Raw genomic sequence first — 17543 nt, forward strand, 5'->3', positions numbered from 1 at the left:
TGCATGAACTGTTTGAGTGCTCATCACAAAACATCCACATGTCAATCAAAACACACGTGCCGCCATTGTGCTCAAAAGCATCATACACTACTTCATCTCGATAAGTCAGTTGTAAAACCCAAATCAATTGAATCGAGTCAGGATAGTACAGTGTCCCAGTGTGTTGACAACACTTCGCCAGGGAATTCATCGAATGACGATGTCACCTTTTCAGGTACAACTTATACCTCCAGTACCGTTGTTCTTGGCACAGCAATCGTTCATATACGCAATAGCTTGGGTATGTGGTCACCTATTCGTGTACTAATCGATTCGGGGTCACAAATATCGGTCATTACGAACGCATGTGTCACCAGATTAGGCTTACCACGTCGACAATGTAAACATACAATCGTGGGATTGTCACATACACCCGTACGCGAAACAAAGGGTATAACTGCCTGTACAATAAAACCAGAGCTTTCAAATGCTCCCCTCATCTCGTGCGAACCCGTAATAATGTCAAAAATTACCGGGGCTATGCCCACCGTAAAATTAAACTCGTCTATTCGATTAATTTATAACGATATCCGTTTCGCTGATCCACAGTTTGATGTACCGGGTCCCATCGACTTTTTATTAGGTGCTGATATACACAGTATGATCTTAAAGGACGGTGGTGGAGTTATTCATACGGACGGCATACCATCAGTGTACGAAACACTGATAGGATGGATTTTATCGGGTACGTCCGTGAACAACAATACATCACAACTTACATCCCTTATGTTAACGACTGAACCGTCAATTGACCAATTGATGCAAAGTTTTTGGAGTATTGAAGAACCGTCTCCCCCTTCTGTACCGTTTACCGACGACGATATTTGCGAAGAAATATTCTCGCGTACGACGACACGTGAGGAAAATGGTCAGTATGTCGTTTCTTTTCCATTTCGGGTAAACCCCGCGGAATTGGGAGATTCGTATCACACGGCGCTTTCGCGCTTTTATAATTTGGAACGAAAACTTCAACGTGATGCTAATTTATACGACGAATATCGGAAGTTTATGGTTGAATATGAAGAGTTGGGGCATATGAAACCCGCAACAAGTAAAGGTACGTACTTCATACCACATCATGCTGTGGTAAAGTATACGGGTGACCAATTAAAGTTAAGAGTGGTTTTCGATGCGTCCGCGCACTCTACGTCACAATTGTCACTCAATGCCTTACTATACACCGGACCCAAATTACAGACGGATATTGCTGAACTATTACTTCACAGTCGTCTCTACCCGTATATGTTCACAGCCGATATATGTAAAATGTATCGGCAGATTTTGATTTCACAGCGCGATCGTCAATATCAACATATATTATGGCGTGATTCACCATCGAAGTCGCTATGTGAATATGAATTGTGTACCGTGACATACGGTGTGTCAGTATCGCCATACCAGGCTATTCGCGTGTTACATCAACTTGAGGTAGACAATGGAAAACAATATCCCGCCGCAAAAAATATATTGTCTACAAAAACCTATGTTGATGATGTCATCACTGGCGCCGAGTCTATTTCAGAATTAGTTCTCGTTCAATCACAACTTCAAAAATTATTAGCTCACGGTGGATTTGTGTTAAAAAAGTGGGCAAGTAACTGTGCGGAAGTTTTAAGGTCCATTCCAGTTGAGGATAGAACAATAACATTGTCATTTGATCCCAAAGAGGAATCATCAATAAAAATATTAGGTCTACATTGGGAACCCACGTCGGATGTATTTAGCTACCATACTACTGCATCAACAAATATGTACACTAAACGGTCAATATTGTCAACCATAGCAAAACTGTACGACCCGGTCGGTGCGCTCGCACCCATAACATTCTGGGCCAAGTGTTTTATGCAACAGTTATGGCAGCTCGGAGTACAATGGGACGACCCATTACCGTGTGACATCGTCGATAGTTGGCGAATATTCTCAGACGAACTTCCGTTAGTAGAAAAAATAAAATTACCACGCTATCTTCCGATAAGTGACCTTTCTTCCGTCCAATTACTCGGGTTCTCAGATGCGTCAGAAAAGGGGTACGCGGCTGTAATTTATTTACGCATTGTCCACAATGATAATCGTATCTCTGTTCATTTTCTGACGGCCAAATCAAAGGTTGCCCCCGTGAAAACGGGTAAATGTGACAGTGCGATAAGTATTCCACGACTGGAGTTATGCGGCGCACTTTTACTAGCTCAAACGATGCATCGCGTCAGTCCCATATTTATGCAATTACCAAATATAACAAAACACGCATGGACAGATTCTACCGTGGTCCTTTCGTGGTTGACTACTACGCCAACCACATTCAAAGTTTTTGTATCTAATCGACTGGCAAAAATCGCTGATTTATTACCAAGCTGCCATTGGCACTATGTTTCATCGGGGCAAAATCCAGCGGATTGCGTTTCACGTGGTCTTCTTCCGTCACAAGCAGTTTCGATGTCGTTATATTGGAACGGTCCAATATTTCTGCAATCATGTGAAAACACGTGGCCAATCGATACCTACCTAAAGTTGTCACCGTCATCATTGCCAGAAGTAAAAAATATAGATGCCGAAATATCGGTGTTAACAACCCTATCTACACTCACAGACGACTGGGTTTCCCGATTTTCATCATTAGTCCGGTTACAAAGAACAATCTCTTATGTCCGACGTTTCATAGGGCTGCGTTTAAAGAGGTTGCCAACGCGTACAGGGACAATAACAAATACTGAACTTCATGAAGCGTTAACGTGCGCTATTCGCTCAACACAAACTATTTACTTTAAGGGTTTAGTTAAACTTATGCAGTCGAAAAACAAACCTATTGTGCCTAGATCTATTGCACAATTGGTACCCTTCGTCGATACTGAGGGAGTCATTCGAGTTAGTGGTAGATTACGGAATGCCGAAATTAACGTTCATCAACAATACCCTGTATTATTGCCGAAGAAATGTGCGTTAACTAATATTTTAATTCGGCACTTCCATCTCATGTATCTTCACGCGGGTCCGCAATTAGTGTCGTCACTGATTGCTCAAACGTATTGGATTTTGTCCAGCCGATCCGCTATACGCCATATCATATTCAAATGCGTCGTGTGTGCTCGACATCGAGCCACCGCGCCACAACCAATTATGGCCGCGTTACCGTCGTTCCGTGTTCGCCCGTGCCGTCCGTTCAGCAACGTCGGTGTCGACTTCGCTGGTCCATTCCAAGTAAAAGAATCTCGTCGTAAAAATGCTAAATCGATAAAATGTTATCTTGCGGTATTTGTATGTACTGTTATTAAATCCGTACATCTAGAAATTGTATCAGATCTATCTACAAATGCTTTTATGGCTTCTTTCAATCGATTCATTTCTCGTCGGGGTATTCCATCAAATATTTATTCGGACTGCGGGACCAACTTTCAAGGCGCCAACCGAGAACTACACGAAATGTTAACGACCACAGCCAGTCGGCAAACTACACTGTTGCCGTGTAAATGGCACTTCAACCCTCCCGCGGCTCCTCACTTTGGTGGTATTTGGGAGGCTGCAGTCAAATCCGCTAAATACCACTTAAAGCGAGTTATTGGTGTCCAAACGTTTACATTCGAAGAAATGTCTACCCTATCCACGCAAATCGAGGCCATTCTTAATTCAAGACCTCTGACCGTTTTATCGTCCGACCCAAATGATTTACGCCCACTGACACCGGGCCATTTTTTAATAGGACAACCGTTAGTAGCGTTACCATCCCGCGATTTTACATCAATACCGATAAATCGATTAACTCGCTGGGAATTGATCAGGCAATGCACCCAATCCTTTTGGAATCGGTGGTCGTCGGAATATTTATCTTCACTACAGCGACGTACAAAATGGACGCGACAACAACCAAATGTTATAGTTGGGGACATTGTAATAATAAATTTGCCTCATAAGGCACCAACGTATTGGCCTTTGGGACGTGTAAAAGAAGTTCACCCCGGTACCGATGGCATAGTCCGAGTGGCCACGATCCAAACAGCGGATGGATTAGTCAAGCGCCCAGTAGTCAAATTAGCCGTATTACCCGTCTCTGACGATCCTTCCTGTTAATCTTTATTATTTAAAAACAAAAAAAAAAATATATATTAAATCGAAATAATACTTGCTCGCTAGGTACCAATAACTATCATACCATGTGTTGCTTAACGAGTGGCGTATAATAATAGTCAATCAATTGTAATATTTTATATAAATTATGTAATCTATGTTTATTTACGCATGAATAATTCCATGTTATATATTTGTTACTTTACTAAATTTGATACCTGTCTGCACCAACACTATTTATGACTGGGACCGCCAACTCTACGATCAAATACCAGCCATCTTCACTACGTCGTCAGCGCACACTGGAAGACACACCACGTCTTCCAAGGGGGAGTTATGTTGCATAAATATACAACATACTGAGTCGACCCAGTCATGTACATATATACATTATCTGTTTGGTGGGGTCGTTATCCGCCTAGCCCAAAGGTCAACGCCGCGCTGTACGGCGATCAAGTATACTATATTAATATACAAAAAACCAGTGTGTATACGGCGTCCGAGCTTGTGACTGGCGTATGCTATTAAGCCGTGGTCGCCGCTTGACGATAAGTTCATTTTGTATATTCCGCCTTCTTGTGTGGTTTTCATTTTTTTTTACGCATTGTTACGTCGATTAGTGCGCGCGGTTTCGCCGTCCTGAACCCGACCATTAAGTTCGTGCGGTTTCGCCGTCTTAAACATAACCTACCATAATCAACGACTCAAGTCGCCAGGTCCCGGTCACCGTCCATACCCAGCAACTCAAGTCGCCAGGTCCCGGTCACCGTCCATACCCAGCAACTCAAGTCTCCAGGTCCCGGTCATATCGTGTTTTGCATTGTCACGCTGTCGTGAGTTATTTGTCCATTTATTTGTATTATTATTTAAATTTTGTTGTAAAATATTAAGCTCATGATAGTGACATATTGGTTAATTATTTTTACCTGCCTAATCCTCTGATTCATTACGGAACCCGCACAGCGTGTCCAATCTCCCGATTATTGTTAAAGGGATTGGTACGTGTTACAGTTCTATTGTAATAAGATATGTTTTACATGATAGAGTATATGAAAAGTTGGTAGCTGTTAAACCATGTCATGATTCAAGTGGAAAAGGAATGTCAGAACTTCTTTTGAACACTCTTCAAAAATTGGAAATTAATGTAGAAAATTGTATTGGAAATTCGACTGATGGGGCTGCTAATATGCAAGGACAGTACAAAGGAATGACATCATTTTTAACAAAATCATCCCCTAATCAAGTGCATGTATGGTGTCATAGTCATATATTAAATTTAGTACTATGTGATGCAACTAAAAATCCTCTTTTAGTTGCATCATTATTTGGATTACTCAGCAAATGTGCTCAGTTCTTTAAAGAATCGTATCTGAGAATGGATGTATGGCGTGAAATAAGCTTACAGGAATTTGGAAAGAAAAATCAAAAAAAATTACAATTAATTGGTGAAACTCGATGGTGGTCAAAACAAACCGCTCTTGAACACATTTTCGGTAAATACCAAAATCCAACGGATTCGATGTATCCATGCCTCATTGTAGCATTTTCTAAAATAACTAATAACCAAAAATTCAATCCTGATGTCCGATTAAAGGCAAATAATTTGTTAAATTTACTTTTAAAGTATGATACCATCTTGATAGCACATATTTTTTCTAGAATTTTTAGTATAACTGGCCCACTGTCAAAATATCTCCAAACTAGTGGCATAGATTTACTCAAATGCCAACAGTTAGTAAAGGCAGCATTAAAACAATTAGAAACATTTAGGCGTGGAATGGAAGACATTAAAAAAACAAGTAATGAATTTATTGAGTGGGCAAACAATAAAATAGACCAAATTATGGACGATGAAGAAAATATGCTATGTATACAACAACAATTTGAAGTAACACGTTTTAGAAAAAAAAAAAAAATGCCTGGTGAGAATTTGGATGATGATCCCATAAAAGATGCTGAAAAAAAATTTACAGTTGAAGTACATAACTATGTAATGGATACAGTTATTGAAAGTATGAAATCAAGATTTACTAATAATAGTGAATTGCTGACAGACTTGGCTCTTTTGTCACCTATACAATTTTTAGCACATAAGAAAAAATTACCACATCAAGCTTTTAAGACTTTATCAAAAAAAATATTGAAATTTACCAACTATAAAACTGAAGATGAAGTTTATTATCAAATTCATGGAGAATTAATAAGTTTTTCGAATAACTGGGAATTTTTAAAAATGTCGATTGCAGATGAGTATGAAATATTAAATTGGGAACTTGAAAATGACGAGGATGATTTGGAAGGTGTCTCTGATGAAATAAGTCAAGTTATGTGTAATAGTTGTAGAAACTGTACACTGTGTTGTTACAAGTTACTGATAAAATACAATTTATATAGTAACGCTTATCAAGTATTAACAGTTGCTTATAAGTATTTATTGTGTCTGCCCGTTACCCAAGTTGCTTGTGAACGATCTTTCTCTACCTTAAAATATATAAAAAATCGGTTAAGAAGTAAACTTAGTAATGAAAATACTGAAGCGTTTATGTTAATGTCGGTTGGAAAAGAAATGTTGGTAAATATTGATAATGATCAAATAATTGATTTACTGTCACAAAAAAGTAATCTTCTTTCATCATGTCTTTAAAATTTGTATTAACTTATTATTTATGTTTAAAACATAAATTGAATTATAAAAGCTTAATTACTTTATATTCTTTTTGGTTTGTTTATTAGGCGTATATCATATTTATAAATTATGATTTGTTATAGAAAATTCAAGCATAGTATTGCTTATTTATATATCAAAATTATGTTAAATAAATGGTTAAATAATTTTTTTTTTCATTTGTTTAAAGAGAATATATACATATAGGTGTAACTATATAGGCCTTTAGGCTTAGTAATTGAATTGAGATAAACAGTCGCAAAATATTGATACTGATTAAAGGTCCATTTATTATTTTTATGTCCTCTTACATATTATATTATAATCTTAAGTCTAAAAGGTTAGGTAAATAAATAATTATAAAATTAATTTGCAGTGTTGGTGAGGGAGGGGGGGGGGGGTAAAACCTCATATAACTTTGTCCTCCCTTATATTAACGCCTATGCCGTAAACATTGAAATGTGGCCTGGTGTAATACATTTTCCCGGCCTGAATTTTTCTCCCAGGCCGTCCCTGCTTATAGTTAACTGCAGTGGCGTGGTGAAAGGGGTTTAATGACGCCTAGGCGTCATGGTGAAAATTGTTTGGGTGGGTGGGTGTATGGGTGGGTATGTAGTTGGATCCAACTTGGGTACCAAGCATTATGGTAAGCCATAATATAACACACACCATATTATATACCATACCAGTAACCGATGGAGATATTTCCACCTGCGCGGCTACCCATCGCGCATGAAAAGTCAACTACACTCAATAACACACTCGTTGTTATAGCTAAATAGGTAATTATTCTCTGCTAGTGGCAGCACTGGCAACAATATGATTAGTATTTTGTTAAACTTAATAATATAATATTATCTAATGTTATTGTCGTCATGTTCGCCGTTTCATAGAAAAATAACCATACTCAGTCCCAGTGGCGTGGCGAAGGTATTATTTTGGAGCAATAATTGCTCCTTCAAAAATTTTGGTGGGTGGGTGGTAGTCCCCTTGCCATAAAATACCTAGGCACCTTGGTAACTAGGTTTATGATAGAAAATATTAATTCGTATACAAAATGTGTCTTACTTGTGTAAGACACGTGCTAGCTACTAGCTAGTGTGCTACACTCACTCAACAGCATAAAACCTGTTAATATTATAGAAGTTAATCAGTACGCCAAAAATATCGGTCTATCCGATGCAGACGGTTGTTGTCAGTCGGTTACAAATAATGCATTATGATTATTATTATTAGGAAAACACAGATAAGCTGGTTCGTTTCTAGAAATGTGCTTAACGACCGCGATTGCTTATACCCGCTACCCGCCTAATAATATTATTATTGGTGATTTATTAATAGAAAACGGCGTGAGCGTGTGTTATCGTATTTGATTAAACTATTCTTTTGTAATCAATATTCAATAATCCAGTGCGAGACGCGAGTGTGCGACACTGCGACTACGACATTTTCTCATTCTTTGAAGCATTGTGACTTGTGACCACTTTGGTTTTCTAAAGTTTTGTTTATTTTGATAATTTGATTTAATCATGTCTGACGTCGAAACCGAAGCATGTTTATGTGGTAAAAAAAAAATGAACATAAATCCGACGAATTGGAAAAGGCATTTAAGCGCGTGCAAAACGATAAAAAAAAAGAATTCATCTTCAAAATATGTAAATACATATTTTAAAGGATTTTTGAAGACTTCTAGTTGTTCTGAGTCTGATGCAATAAAAATGAAAAAAAAATGGTAAGTACTATTTATTTAAATATTATACTAATATTATTGTGAAGTATCATATTTTATTTGTAGAATTTAAATTTTAAAGTACCTTTCTATTTTTTTATCTAGGTACCTACCAACAAATATATGTTAATTAATAGTTATTTACAATTAAGTTTTTGTAACTAAATGAATCGGTTATTTATGAAGGCCCCCCCCCCAAGTCCAAAAAATGAAACTTTCGGGAAATTAAAAATAACTGTTTTTCTCATACAATTTTGCATGATAAAAAATATTTTAAATCTTCATTAACAACTGTTATTATCAAAACAGTTAAATTGGAAAAATGTTTACCTATTTATCAATGGGGTAAAAAGTCGACTCTTTTCAAAATTAAACTATACATTTATACATTATTTCCTCAGAATATTTATTAAAAAAAGTAATTTTCCAAAAAATTGTGACATCTCACCTTTCATAAATAACCAATTCAAATGGTATAGGTTCTATACTTCTATAGGACCTACCTATTTTGTTATATGTAACTACTGTTTGTTGAATCTGAAAAACATACTAGGTAGTTTCTAATCCTATTTTTTATACTATAAGATATATTAAATTAAACACTGAATAGCCGTATAGAACGGCAGTATGGCATACGCTGTTGCAAATAGATTGAACTTAAATGGCTTATGAATAGCAACTTATATTTAATCAGATTATAATTTTTTTAATTTTAGTAAAAAAAAAATATTTTATGATTTCAGATGAGCAACATTTAACAGTATGCGAAGATATTCATGTAGATGACACGGACAATGAAAGCAGAGGATCTGGTTTAGTTAATGCAGATTTAAATAGTGCAATAACTGTTAAAAATATTAATGGTGATCAAGGTAAATTAAATTAATTATTAAAAAATTATAAACTAATACAGAAACAGGAAGATCTGATAAATAAAATAACTTGTTGTAATCAATATTTTTTTTTTTTATTTTTTTATTACATATTATTATGTATTGAATTACTACTTGTTTAATATAATAATCTTTATTTTAATTTTAAAGAATGTAATATTCAAATATTAATCACACATAATATTTTATATTTATATATATTTTTTAATTTAAATGTTTTTTACGACTGGATCAACTTTACTTAACAAAGTAATGAGATTTAAAAAAATAACTTTATAACTTAAATAACTTAAATAACTGTTCTTACAATCTAGTTTTCTATAATACAGATTTACAAATGGGTGATTTGAATTTAAAAAAAAAAAATTTAATCAGATTTAAAATTTTTTATTTTCAGTATTAAAAAATTATTTATGATTTCAGATGAGCAACATTTAACAGTATGCGAAGATATTTATGCAGATGATATGGACAATGAAGACAGAGGATCTGATTTAGTTAATGCTGATTTAAATAGTGAAAATGGTTATGTAACAAATGAAGAACCAATTGTCCCTGATACCTGTCTTCCAGTCTCAGGTAATTATATAAAATAGTTGTGTTTTAATAATAAGAATAATCATCATTATTATATTAATTAAAAACAACAATTGGTAAGTAAATTGAGGTATCTAATGTGTGTGGTATTAATTATTTTAGCTCTAATATCTGAGGTTGATTTTATAGCTGATTCAAATACTGTAGAATCTATAGAAGCTTTATCAACTACATCAATGGCTGAACACCTTGAAACAAGTAATTTATATTTTGTGTTTAACTAATAATAATTAATATTTAATATGCAAAACATAATATTTAAGATCAGATAGTATCAGTAATTTTGTGAAAGTAAGGAAAATATATTAAATTTTGTTGTTGGAGATATTGCTATTTTATATTTTACAACACTATACAGAATGATCTATTTAAGTGACTACACTCAATATCTTGAAAAGTATTCACTAGGTATTTTGAAATTATTTCTTTTTCAAAATTTTAATTCATGCTTTTCTAAAAGTGTATATTTTAAATAATTTTAAATTGGTTAAACCATTATCAACATATAATTCAACTATCATAATTCATAACTTAATAAAACATTTTTTTTTAAAAGAATTTTCACTGGATATAAATATATAATATTATTATTATATTCAATATTGAGATATAATGTCTTATTTATCAAATAATATTTACGTAGTACAATCTTATGTTCATACTGTGATTAAATTTATAAATTATAATTATTCAGTTGAAATATATTTTCAGATGATATTGAGTTAAATTTAACAATTCAAAATTTTCCAAACGATCCAGCCTATATACCAGACAATGTACCATACTCTCAGCTATTGCTATTTACCCAGTTGGGTCCTTGTTAACCATTACCTTCTGAGTTAATTGATAAAAAATATCCAATAAACACCAACACAAAAACTGGAAAGGTAAGGTCTTTTCATGAAGTTTACTACTACAAACAATTAAAGGATCAACCCCCATGTAAAAGATCATGGTTATCATACTCTCCTGCTCTGAACAAAGTGTTCTGTGTGACTTGTAAATTGTTTGGTTTACCCAAAGCAAAAAGATTGTTAATTGCTTCCCAAGGGACAAATGAATGGTCTAATATTAAGAGAAATATTGAACAACATGAGTTGCTAACAGAACATTTACAGTCTGAAATGAGTAAAGCTCTTTATACCAATAACCATAGAATTGATTTAAAAATGGTACATGGAACTAATAAACAAGTAGTCGAAAATCGTGAAATTGTAAAGGTAGTCATTGATGCATTATTGTATACTGCTCGACAAAACATTGCTCTTCGAGGCCATAATGAGCACAAATAATCTAACAATAGAGGAAATTTCCTTGAACTAATTAATTTAATGGGAAAATATCATCCAGTTCTCAATTTGCACCTTCAAAAAATAAATAATGTTTCAAAGAATCGAATATCATTTTTATCAAATATAAGCCAAAACAAATTGTTAGATATTATGAAAGAGTATGTTCGTTCAATAATATTAGAAGAAGTTAAGCAATCACAAATGTTTTGTATAATTATAGACACTACTACTGATTTGTCAAGTTTAGAACAAGTAGCATTTGTATTAAGGTATGTCTATATGGGACAAATCAAAGAAAGATTAATTGCTTTGGAAACTGCCGAAGATAGTTCAGGTAAAGGGATTTTTGATGTATTTCAAAAAATAATGCAACAGCATAATATTAATTGGAAAGAATATTTATATGCACAATCATATGATGGTGCTGCTTCAATGCAAGGACAATATAAAGGATTAAAAACATTAATTCAAAAGGAAAATGAGAAAGCCATATACGTGTGGTGTTTCGCACATAGACTTAATTTAGTAATTGTAGACACTGCTGATTCTAGTACCAATACAAAAAATTTCTTTGGTGATCTTCAAGCTTTAGTTAATTTTATGAGAGCGAGAAAAAGAACTGCGGAATTTGTAAAATCTCAAAAGCTTCTTCAACCTCTTAAGCGTGTTAGATCAATGAAGAATTTTTCAGACTCTAGATGGACATCACACGGCCGTGTCATTGAAGTTGTATATTCTAAATTTGATGCTTTACTAGATTCACTTCAAAATCTATCAAACTCTGAAGATAGAATCACTTCTGCAGGAGCTAACAACTTTTTAAAAATAATAACCTCATTCAATTTTATTTTATCCATGATTTTCATGAAAAACATATTTGATATTACTACACCTCTTTCGAATTATCTCCAATCCAAATCCTTAGACTTTATAGAAGCTACTAATTTAATGAATACTAGCTTAAAACAATTAACTCATACAAGGAATGATACTGAATATGAAAAATTACTAAGCGAAGCAAAGCAATTTGCCGAAAATAATTGTCTTCCTTCTACAAGTTTTAAAGAAAATAGAAGAAGAAATAAAAAAAGGATGCCTGGTGAAAACAGTAGGGATGAAGTATTATCTTCTCCAGAAAATAAGTATAAATTTGAAACTTATTTTAAAGTGTTGGATCAAATCATAAATTCTATTCGTACAAGATTTAGTGAATCCCATGAAATAATGAAAGATTTAGCTTTGTTATCTCCAGAAAGAATAGCATTATATAACGATCAAAATCAAACACTACCTTATGATGCTTTTAATAGATTAGGAACGTGGATACAAAACCTTAATGTAGAACAATTAAAAAACGAATATAAAACATTTGCTAAAAGTTTCAATGAGTTAATTTCCAGTATTAATTTACCATCTCAACTTCATACAAAAATCAAAAATACAACTAAACAAGAAGAAGATGATCAAAACTCTGATTGTGAATTAAATAATAGTAGCAGTAGCAGTAGTAGTGGGGAAAGCAGCAAAACAACTGATAAATTAGAAAAAATAAAATTCCACACCATGCTTCATGTATTATCAACTTTGGATTTGTCTGTTGCTTTTCCTAATTTATATTTGGCATTTAAAGCTTATGGAACAATTCCAGTGACTTCAGCATCAGCAGAGAGGACATTTTCAAAAGTAATTAATTAACATACTTAAATTGTATAATATTAACCATTAATTCTTAAGGTGAAACTTATCAAAACTAGACTGAGGACTACAGTTAATGAAGGAAGGCTTGAGAGCTTACTAATGCTTAGCGTTGAAAAAGATGTTAAAATTGACTACGAAGAAATTATCAATCGATTTGGTCGATCATCTACAGTTTTACAAAGGGCACTTTTGTTTGTTTGATTTTAAGTATTTCTTAAATAAAAAATCTCTTATAATTCTATAATCCTTATTCCTATATACAATATTAGATAAGTATAAGAAGATAAATCATGGTGCTTAATAGCTTAAATCATTATTAGTTTATAGTTTTCATTAGGTAATTTGTTTTGGAAATATTTTATGGATGGTATCTGAGAAAAGGATTGGTACAGTGGCGCAAATAGGCAATATTTTCAGGGGGACTCAAACCTCAAATGCATATTTTTTTGAATAAATGCCTATTCTATTCAAATTTTTTGAGGTGGCTCCAAGAAATTTTGATTGGAGGGGGGTAAGCCTCCCACATATTTGCGCTACTGGGTGGGTGGGTATAGGAACTAAAATATATGTTGTGCATCATGGCTTATAAATGTTCACCACGCCACTGGTTAACTGAATAATATTATGCTATTGCAATTTTGAAGTATTATTGTATTATTGTTTATGCAAGTTGAAAAAGTGTAAAGCCATACTGGCTTCAAGCTTTATCTTCTAACTTCTAAACATGGTGTTGTATTAAAAAGTTAAAAGGTGGTAATGGTAGTGAATAAATTTCTTCATGACATACCGACCAATTATAATACTAATATACTATAAATAAAATAGTAACTAGTAAGTAGCATCACAGTTATTCTATGCTAGTATTATTTAGTATTTTTGAGTGATAAGAAATAAGAATAGTTATAATTGAATTAAAGATATTATATAATATATTGATTATTGATACTATAACCACAATTTAAGACCCTAACCTAACCTGTATATTATCTTAAATCGTGAGTCGTGAGCACAAATATATAAAAATATTTATATAAGTATTTTTATAAATCTGTGGTCGTGACTTTAACAGAATATTATGTAATAATAATGATAATGTAATTATCACAAAATAAAAATAGTAAAATAAAAACATAATGTTTATTATATCCCAGTGACCCAGTAGGCAGTAGCCAGTAAGTATACTGTTGTCTGTTAGGGTCTTATTTGGTTAGTGGTTATAATAGTTTAATTTATTTATTTTGCGAATACTGTGATACAATTTCTTTAAAAATGTAATTAATAATTATTATCAAAATTGTAGTTACCACTTTTAAGTTTTTAATGTTTTTATATTGTTTTAGAACTCAATAAGTTAAATGTGATTTATAGTTATAAATTATGAATTTTATTATTATAATTTCGGTGTTTTGATATTTAAATGTTGTGAGGATAAAACATTAATTGTATAAATTAATTAATTATACATTTCTATTTACCAATTAGTAAACGGTAGGTAGATAGTTGTGAAAAATTCTTTATTTTCTTAAATCCTAATAACGAATAGTTGCAAAGTACTTCATCTTCAAATATTTTGGACATCAAACGCCTAGTGCTATCACCAATATCACCAATACCTATTAGCACCGAGATTTTTGATGTCTGTGAAAAAATTAATGCATTTAAATATGTTCATTATTACCACATTATAAATTCCTAGGTAGGTTAATAATTTTTATAATAATAATGTAAAAGTGCTTTTTCAAATTTAAATAGAACATACAGAGTTATTATAATTAGTTATAGTATATAACTAATTATACTATAATAATATAGTAATTATATTAAGTTAATTATGTAAAATTACCGCAGTATTTCGAAATATTTTATCTCCTTTAATTTTTTCTTCAAATATTTCTAGTTCCTCCTCAGTTTTTATTGGAAACATGTCATCAAGTGTTATTGCAGAATTTTGTTTAGACATTTGAGAAGCAATTGTTTTCCCAGTATTTTTTAAGAATGTATCAAATGCATTAATAGTACTTTGTTGTATATCTATTGTTGAGCTCAAATTAGATATCTCATACTTAAATTATTTAATAAAGCCAGAACAAGATTTTGAAAATCTAAAAAATAAATATATTATTATTAATAAATTAAAAATCAAACTATATAAAAAATTACATCATAATAGAATTTAGGTTTATAAAAATAATCAAGATACCTATATTGTTCTTTTTAAGCAATAGTTATCTAACATGGAAATTGTTGATATGCATACAACTTAAAACATTATACTGCAATATGCACTATATAATTCTAAGATTACTTTTTAAATTCTGTACCTATTAGAATTTAGATTTTTAAACTAAACTATACAACTTAAAACATTATACTGCAATATGCACTGTATAATTTTATTCAAAGATTACTTTTTAAAGTCTGTACCTATTAATATTTAGATCTTTAAATTACAATTTTGTCTTGAATATTTTTTTCTATTTTATTAATATTAATAGATGTATGATTATTGGTATACTTATTTACCACATAATACTTCTAAAATTAATGATGGGGGCTTAAATATTTATATATAACTTGAATGAACACTTTTATCATTTTCAATCATTGCTGGACTTTTTGGACTTGAATAATCTAATTTAAGTAATAATAATAATAATAGTAATAATAATAATTATGAAAATAATTTATAACAAAAAATTACATAGCATACTATATAATATAAAACTGAACAGCTAGATTTTAGTAATAATAATATGAGAAGTTACATAAATAATTATATCTAATTTACCATTTGAAACCCTGGGTAATTTATATTCTGCATCTTTATCAGAGTCATATGTATCTATATTATCTTCATCTTCATCATCAATAAATTTATCATAATTCATTTTCCTTTTTTCTATTAATTTTTTTAATAAATAATATTAACAATTTATTTTGACTATAGTTATTACAAATCAATTTATTTAAATTATAGTAGGTACATTTAACAAAATAATACAAGACAATATTATATAGGTATAAATTAATATAAAATATCAATATAACAAATTAACTAGATATTAATTATAATTGTAATGTATTATTGAATAAAAACATTTTTCATATTTTTAAAACTATTGTAGGAGCATATTTTTTTATTTGCAAAGTTATGTAGAAACTATGTATAAAAGGCAAATATATAGTTACTTAAGTCTTAAAATGCAGAGAAAATTAAATGTAAATAATATATCTTACTAGATTTTAAACTTGGAGGACTTTCTATTTTTCTACTTTCAAACTGTTTTTTTGTAGTAACTTTTTTGCTCATATATTCATCATTTGCAGATAAATCTGAAAGGATGAGGGCCTTGTTTTCCTTAGCTCGGGCTTCTTCTAAGCTTCCTAAAAACAATATTTACCTCTTGTATAACTATATTGATACATTATATAATTTTATATTAAAAAAAAATATTTAAACATTTATTTATGTATATATAGGAATTTTATCTATCTATCTATGTACCTATAACAAACTATTTAAATATCATTTAAATCTTACCATATTTTCGTCCTAACATCCTCGCTGGCAACCAATTATATTCTAACTTATTTGGATATGCTCTTTTTTCAATTAATTTTTTTGCCCGATTCTTTGCATTAGGCCATGCACACGTCTTACTTTTTCTGTGATACCATGTTTCAGGCACAGTTTCGACAGCGTCTTCATCCAAGAAATGAACAACAATCCACATAATTAACTACTTGATACCTTTTAAAGTTAAATTTAAACAATATAATATGTTTATTGAGATGTTATCAAATTAATATTATGCATAGCTGTATAGTTATATAACAATACATTTTTAACAAAAAAAAAAAAAAAAAAACTTATAATAGTAAATTAATAAGAATCATATAAATCTAAATTTATTGGCTTTTGAACCATATTATATATACATATATCATAAAAGTACCCATGTAAATTTTGTATTAAATTATTGAAAAATGCAATTTAGAGGTAATGGAATTTTCCTACATTAATAGAAATATCATTATGTTATAATAACCGAACATTATAGGTACACAGAATTTCCGTCTCTGCTCTACACGAACGCATCATAGAATTTTAGGAATCTTATAAGATAAAATAATATACAATTTATAAATCAATAAATAACTATATAGGAGAAGAAAACTTAAATTTTAGATCAAATAATACAATATTTTGAAATTGGGGAATAAATATGGTATTATTGCAAACTGAGCTCACTAGCTCTTTTGTCGAGTGGAGTCTGTTGGTCAGTAAAAATCTATGTGAAGATCAAACCATAGAGCATTTAACTATAAAAATTTGATTAGGTATCTCATTTCAATCAAAATTCTGAATAAGATTTAGTTTTATCAGCTTCTATGCAATAATCGTATTATTTTTGCATTTTAGATTCTGAGGAATGCATTGATTTTACAAAAATGGATGTTTTTATTTGAGTCTCTCATCATTACGGTTTGAAGTAGAAATAATGCTTTGATTCTTTACTTCAGCCCCTCTTTGAAAAGAAAATTCATCTATCTGGTACTTTGGAGGGGTC

At 31.5% G+C, this 17543-nt stretch overlaps 1 protein-coding gene and 1 pseudogene across 1 annotated transcript in view; both read right to left on the reverse strand.

The window, feature by feature from the left end:
• The window catches only part of LOC149060012 (uncharacterized), a 149476-nt gene that overhangs the window by 22880 nt on the left and 109053 nt on the right, over window positions 1-17543 (reverse strand). The gene's annotated exons all lie outside the window — the stretch shown is intronic.
• On the reverse strand, window positions 14440-16706 carry LOC149060013 (uncharacterized; annotated as a pseudogene).

The sequence above is a fragment of the Diuraphis noxia genome, unplaced genomic scaffold, assembly GCF_037042655.1.
Source record: "Diuraphis noxia isolate RWA-SAM2 unplaced genomic scaffold, SU_Dnox_SAM2 contig0001, whole genome shotgun sequence".
NCBI classification, from domain to species: domain Eukaryota; kingdom Metazoa; phylum Arthropoda; class Insecta; order Hemiptera; family Aphididae; genus Diuraphis; species Diuraphis noxia.